The sequence below is a fragment of the Cricetulus griseus genome (genome assembly GCF_003668045.3).
Source record: "Cricetulus griseus strain 17A/GY chromosome 1 unlocalized genomic scaffold, alternate assembly CriGri-PICRH-1.0 chr1_1, whole genome shotgun sequence".
In the NCBI taxonomy this organism is placed as follows: Eukaryota; Metazoa; Chordata; class Mammalia; order Rodentia; family Cricetidae; genus Cricetulus; species Cricetulus griseus.
This window is the reverse complement of record NW_023276807.1, coordinates 203,391,108-203,397,049: the sequence shown is the minus strand read 5'-3', so window position 1 is coordinate 203,397,049 and position 5,942 is coordinate 203,391,108. Positions and strand designations below refer to the sequence as shown.

Sequence of the window (5,942 nt, the reverse complement as noted above, 5' to 3'; positions counted from 1 at the left end):
AACAGGAAAACTACTTGGCCAAGTTCACACAGCAAGTGACAAAGTTGGGCTATGAATCTAGATAATAGGACTTCTTGGTCACTTGATCACTCTTAGGTGTCTTGGTGAGAGGCACCTGTTTCGGTCCACTCCCTTGATTCCTTCTGAGAGCTTTCAGGGGCTTTGCCAGTTTTATCTGGAAAGTCACCATCCCTGTCTCTCACAGCCTACAGGGTAGGATGAGGAAGTCATCAGCTCTGGTTTTCCAGGAGGGACCACACTGGGTTGTGCTAGCTCTGCATGTGTAAAAATGCAGCTTATGTCAAAACCACTTCCCCAGTTTGTACTATGGTGAGGACCTCTCAGGCACTTCTCCTCTCTCCTCCGCAGGCCCCTGTCCTCCACAGCTACTTTTGCTTGTCTCTCTGTCCTCTCTCACTTCTAAAGTCTTCCCTCTCTCCATAGATCACTTAACATCCCTGTAAGAATGTCACATCCCTGTTCAGTGTGGAATGTTACATCCCTGTTCAACAATGTAGAATGCCACCTACCCACTTGTGAAGACTGGATCACTCCTCAGTCCAACTTTAGACATCATAGAAACTCTCTGAACCTACTCTTCCAGGCTCTGAAGGCCCAGCCAGTATCCCAGGACATAAACACCTTCCAGACTGATCACCATCATATGATGGGCACATCAGTCCCTGTGTCTCCCACAGGCCTCTGCAGCTGGCTCAGTTGATTGACCTGAGCCCTATTGGGTGTTAAGCAAGACTTGCCTAGCTCACCAGGTGGCTCCAAGCAGGCTGCTTCATGATGACTCACGTCCTCAAGTGCAAGCCTTCATCTTGATTTCAGGAAATGACGTCTGAACATAGTCTAATACTCTCGGTGTGGTTTAGAAAAACAAAAGAATAGCTGGAGAGATAGCTGAGCAGATAAAAGCACTGGCTGCTCTTCCAGAGTTCCTGAGTTCAATTCCCAGCAACCACTTGGTGGCTCACAACCATCTATAATAGGATCTTATGCCCTCTTCTGGTGTGTAGGTATACACACAGAGCACTCATACATAAAATATAAATAAATAAAAATTTTAGCCAGACAGTGGTGGTGTACACCTTTAATCCCAGCACTCGGGAGGCAGAGGGAGACAGATCTCTGTGAGTTCAAGGCCAGCCTGGTCTACAGAGTGAGTTCCAGGACAGCCAGGGCTACATTGTGAGACCCTACCTAAAAAACAGACAAGAAAGCCAACAGCCGATGTAAGACCATCCAGTCACAGCTGTCTGTCTTCTTTATCTCTCATCCTTCATCCTCCTACTCAACACCTGACCCACCATTTGGTACCCTAATCCTTGGAGTTCAGATTAGTTGGATCCCCTGGAGCTGCTGGAGTTACATACAGTTGTGAACTGTCATGTGAATCCTGAACCACCAAGTCCAATTTGTGCTGCTCATATATTTTTAGATGTGACACCTTCCACTGGAGTGTGGTCTACTTACCAGAGGCTACACTCTTTTTAAAAATCCAGACCCATGTGTTCTGGAAAGCATCACCTGTGTTCTTAACTGCTGAGCCATCTCTCTAGCTCATGACGCTAATTTTAAAATGTTAAAGAAATGACTCATTTGTATATATTTTAAGTTAACATTTATTCTACATTCACTTCTTTTTTTAAGGATTTTATTTATTTATTTATTTATTTATTTATTTATTTATTTATTGTGTATACAACATTCTGCTTCCATGTATATCTGCACACCAGAAGAAGGCACCAGATCTCATAACAGATGGTTGTGAGCCACCATGTGGTTGCTGGGAATTGAACTCAGGAGCTCTGGAAGAGCAGTCAGTGCTCTTAACCTCTGAGCCATCTCTCCAGCCCCTTCACTTCTTTTTTTTTAACCTTACAATATTAGTTCTTTACTATTTCATCTTTAAGAATTTTGTACAATCAATGTGCTGTGATCATCACTGTGTTGTGACCAACTCCTCCAATACCCACCCTCTCTCTATCATACAACTTGACCTCCTCTTTTTTCTTTTTCTAACCACCAAGTCCAATTTGTGCTGCTCATATATTTTTAGATGTGACACCTTCCACTGGAGTGTGGTCCACTTACCAGAGGCTACACTCTTTTTAAAAATTACACTTGTTTAGCGTGTGTGTGAAGTCAGTTCTCTGCTTCTACCACATGGTTCCTGGAACACAAACTCAGGTGGGCAGGCTTGCTGGAAAGTCCCTTTACCCACCGTCCATGTCATCAGCCCAGGAGACTACACTCTTGAAGAAAACTCTCTCTCTCTCTCTCCAAGCTGCTAACAATCCCCAGCTCCTCAGCTGGGGTGGGACACATCCCCACCCCTCCTCTCCATGCTGGGATTTGATCTAGCTTGAGCTTGCCCATGCCTTCTGCATACTGTCATCACCACTGCAAACTCACATTTGCAGCTAGTATTTACTTCTTACATAGTCAACTTATGTGAAAAATCTGGTTTTGGTCAACTCTAAAATTGAAATAATCAGGCATACCATTGCAACCTTACGTCAAACTCTGTACTTAATTTACTTCTTTATAATTTTTTTTGTTACAGGTGGGGGTGTAGCTCAGTGGCAGAGTGAGTGTCCCAGGAAGTATGGGGTCCTAGGTTCAATCGTGGCAACGGCCAAAGAAAAATATTAATTTTAGTTACAAAAAGCTATTTATTTATTTATTTATTTCCTTTTTTGAGACAGGGTTTCTCTGTATAGTCCAGCTGACCTGGAACCTGCTTTGTCGACCAGGTTGGCCTCCAATTTAGAGTGCTGGGATCAAAGGTGTGTGCCACCACTGCCCAAGAGAATATTTTTAAAGCATCTTACCTTGTCATCAGTGTATTCCTTAAATTGATTCAGGTTTGTAAAAGCAAAACCTGGGACCACATGTTGGAAAAAGAACCGACTTTTGAAAGTTATCTTGTAATCTATACATACACACTGCCGTGGGTATACATCTAAACACACACACACACACACACACACACACACACACACACACTATATATATATATATATATAATATATATATATATATATATATATATATTAATCTTTAAAAAATTTTTACAAGGGGTTGGTGGCTCATGCCTTTAATCCCAGCACTCAGGAGGCAGAGGCAGGAGAATCTCTGTGAGGTCAAGACCAGCCTGGTCTACAAGAGCTAGTTCCAGGACAGCCTCCAAAGCCACAGAGAAACCCTGTCTCAAAAAACCAATAAATAAGTAAATTTTAACAATGCATTATTTGTCAATATTTGCTTTCTTTCTTTCTTTCTTTCTTTTCTTTTCTTTTTTTTCTTTCTTTGGTTTTTCGAGACAGGGTTTCTCTGTGTAGCTTTGGAGCCTATCCTGGCACTCGCTCTGGAGACCAGGCTGGCCTCTAACTCACAGAGATCTGCCTGCCTCTGCCTCCCGAGTGCTGGGATTAAAGGCGTGTGCCACTAATGCCGGGCACCAATCTTTGCTTTCTATACCCATTTTTATACAGTCATATGCCTGAGTCATGTGAAATTTTCCTGGGTGAGAAGGCTCTAGCATATATTCACATGACAGTACACACCCTAGGACACAGACATTCAGGGCACAGACATCCATAATTTGTAGAGTGTGAACCCAGCTGTGGCATCTCTGGCTCCATACTCCAGGAGTGGGACATTATCTTGTCACCTGGAATGAGAGACTTCTGTCAACACCTTCCCAGGTTCTTCACCCTTTTCCTTCAAAATGAACTCTGTCTGCTCAGCTCAGGAGGCAGAAGGAAAATCAAGAAAGGCAAAGACAGAAGGCATCTATTTCTCAAAACTTCCACTTTACCACCGGAAACAAATGTCTCCTTCCAAATTAAATGCCAGGTTGTAAAGCCCAGGAGGGAGGTGGGGTGCACTCTGGTACTGGGTGTGGCCACTGTCCTGGGGTGTTAGGCTCAGGACTCTCCCAGCTGATCTTCCAGAAACCATTTCTCCTCAGGATCAGCATTTTTGTGACATCAGGGCCAGGTGTCCCTCTTCAGGTCACTGCCTGAAGGAAATTCTTTGAACCTGTGAGGAAAATAAGTTAGGTCAGGAGGCTCATCTGTGGTGGCCGGGAGCTAGCCCACCTGCCTTTCAAACCCTGTTATCTCCAAGAAGTTCTGACAGCAGACATCTGAAGCAACATTGCTCTAGACTACACAGATTTCAGTTCTAAACCATTACTTCCTGTCTGGGGAAGGAAGATGGACGGAACTTTCTGTCTGTAAAGTTCTGTTCAGGTAGAAACCAAGACCAACAGTGGTTAAAGCCAAAAAGACCGGAGGCTTGGAGACTCATGAGGGAGGCAAATTCCCAGCCACTTCTTGGGCATGTACCTTTCAGAAATCAAGTTTCATACCCTGCCTTTTCCTTAGCACTCAGATCCCTCAAAGGTGGGGTGAGGGGGGAAAGCAGGAGGCGGGGACAGCCAAGCTCGCTCTGCATACTTCTGACTCACCCAGCCTTTAAAACAGCCGATTCAGGTCATGAAGTGAATACTTTCTAAAGTTGTCTTTAGAAAGTGTTACAGGGCCGGAGAGAAGCTCAGTGGTTAAACGAGCACGGGCTGATCTTCCAGAGGACCTGGGTTTGATTGGCAACACACATGTGACAGCTCGCAACCGTCTGTAACTGCAGTCCCAGGCAATCTGCCATCCTTTTCTGGCCTCTATGGGCACTGCATGCTCATGGTGCACAGATATACATGCAGGCAAAGCACCCATTCACATGAAATAAAAATATTAGAAGGTTAAAAAAGAGTGTCATAAAACTCCAGCCTATTTTGTCTGGACTCCCTTAGCTCTTTATGTTGCAAGAATGAAGCATAACAGTGTCTACACCCAGATGACTCACAGGCTCTGAGGCATGGGTGTTTTTCCAGGCCTTCTTAGGGCAAAGCTGGCAGTAACCTGGCCAGGTGTTCCAAGGGCAAGCACCTTGTCCCGTGTCCTCTGGTAGCTAAAACACTCCCTGCAGGCCAGGTGGGCAGCAGAAAAGGGAAGGCAAACCTCAGTACCCCTCCCCAGCAGCTCAGTTATTCTAGGCCCTTCCCAGGCCCTGTTTGGAGTTGTGAAATGGAGGGTAGGAGGCACTTACAAGGTCATGTGCATTTTGGAGGGTTCCCAAATTGACATTTTCCTGTTTTAAGAAGTTTGTACTTTAATGTATGGGACATGCAGGTTAAAACAAGCAAAGAAACTGAGGCCCAAAATGTTTTTTTTAATTAATTGTTTTTTTGGTTCAGGTACTCATGTCCCTGTGCATAAGCATACATGTAGGATATGGGTGCACACACTTGTACACACATGTAGAAGCCAGAAGACGGTATCAGATGACCTCCTCTATCACTCTTGCCTATTCCTTTTAGGCAGGATTTCTCCCTGTGAAGGGACCAGCTCCCCTTTCGGCAGCCATAACAGCCAAACCCGTGCTTGCCATAACCTTGCCTTGGTCACTTAGAGGTCAGATGCCTGCTTCCTGGCAAGGAACCAATCAGAAGTTAGCTGGTGGTGCTATGCTTTATGGCTCTGGGTGTGCTTTACGGACAAGCGCACAGCAATGACGCACAGAGCATAGCAACCACCCTGGGAGGGCCTATGGGCCATAACAATCAGTTGACCAATCAACACAGGGCAAGCCCTCCAAGCCTGGAGGCACACCAATTCTGAGCCTGTGCATACCCCTAGACACTCCCCTTACGCTGCCCTATAAAGATCTGTACGCAGCGGCTTCGAACTGTCTTTGCTAGCCATCACCATGGCAGGTGGGTGAAAGATCCGAGCTAACATGTGGTTAGCTCGTTAAATTACAATAAAGCCTCATGAAGTTTGCATCAAGCTCTCGAATCTGCCTGGTGATTGGAGTGACCTCGGTCGTGGCCTGGGACCCCGGATACCTGAGTTTTCCGGGGACCT

The 5,942-nt window shown here is 45.3% G+C and overlaps 1 long non-coding RNA gene across 1 annotated transcript; it reads right to left on the bottom strand.

Annotated features, from left to right (window-relative positions):
* Positions 1 to 3,792: 3,792 nt before the first annotated feature.
* On the bottom strand, positions 3,793 to 5,489 carry LOC103161391. The gene is made up of 2 exons (XR_003479392.2): positions 4,487 to 5,489; positions 3,793 to 4,056 (listed from the first exon to the last, which is right to left on the bottom strand). It is a non-coding gene; the product is annotated as an uncharacterized LOC103161391 (long non-coding RNA).
* Positions 5,490 to 5,942: the final 453 nt, after the last annotated feature.